This window comes from Lathyrus oleraceus, chromosome 5, assembly GCF_024323335.1.
Source record: "Lathyrus oleraceus cultivar Zhongwan6 chromosome 5, CAAS_Psat_ZW6_1.0, whole genome shotgun sequence".
NCBI classification, from domain to species: Eukaryota; Viridiplantae; Streptophyta; class Magnoliopsida; order Fabales; family Fabaceae; genus Lathyrus; species Lathyrus oleraceus.
In genome coordinates, this window is record NC_066583.1 from 399,392,875 (window position 1) to 399,393,636 (window position 762).

Here is a 762-nt window from a genome sequence, read left to right on the forward strand (position 1 = left end):
AGGAGAAGTTCGGGTGATTCCTCCATCCAGGGTTATAGGTATTCGAGTATGGGTTCCCTTGGGTGTAGTTCACTTGCTCAGAGTGGGGTTCGTTTAATAGACTGCATTCTGCATATTGGTGTCCTTTGGTTCCACATATCTCACAATCCAACGAAACTGCGGCTACAGTATTCGGGTTTATGCATATATGCTCGACCTTAAGGGCTAATGCGTCCATTTTCGCTTGCATCATGTCTATAGAGCTTAGTTCATGCACTCCTCCTTGGGCTTCCTTCTTCTCAAATGTCGCTCGTTCGACTCCCCATGATTGATGGTTTTGAGCCATATCTTCGATGAGGGCACTAGCTTCAGAATAAGGTTTGTTCATCGGAGTACCGTCTGCGGCAGCGTCGATGGTCATCTTCGTGTTATAGTGAAGTCCATTATAGAAGGTTTGAATGATTAACCAATTTTCTAAACCATGATGTGGGCATGCTCGTAACAACTCTTTATATCTCTCCCAAGCTTCGAACAATGATTCTACTTGGTTTTGGGTAAATCTAGTTATATGGTTTCGAAGAACGGCGGTCTTACTCGGGGGAAAGTATCTAGCAAGGAATACTCTTCTAAGGTTATCCCAAGTCGTAATGGAATTGGGTGGAAGGGAATCTAACCATGATAGGGCTTTATCTTTGAGGAAAAAAGGAAATAATCTTAAACGTATTTCCTCTAGAGAAGCTCCATTGGTTTTAAAAGTGTCTTCTAATTGAAGAAATATTTTTA

General features: G+C 42.0%; 1 non-coding gene across 1 annotated transcript; it reads left to right on the forward strand.

Annotated features, from left to right (window-relative positions):
• Positions 1-455: 455 nt before the first annotated feature.
• Positions 456-562, forward strand: LOC127089015 (small nucleolar RNA R71). The gene has a single exon (XR_007790796.1). It is a non-coding gene; the product is annotated as a small nucleolar RNA R71 (small nucleolar RNA).
• Positions 563-762: the final 200 nt, after the last annotated feature.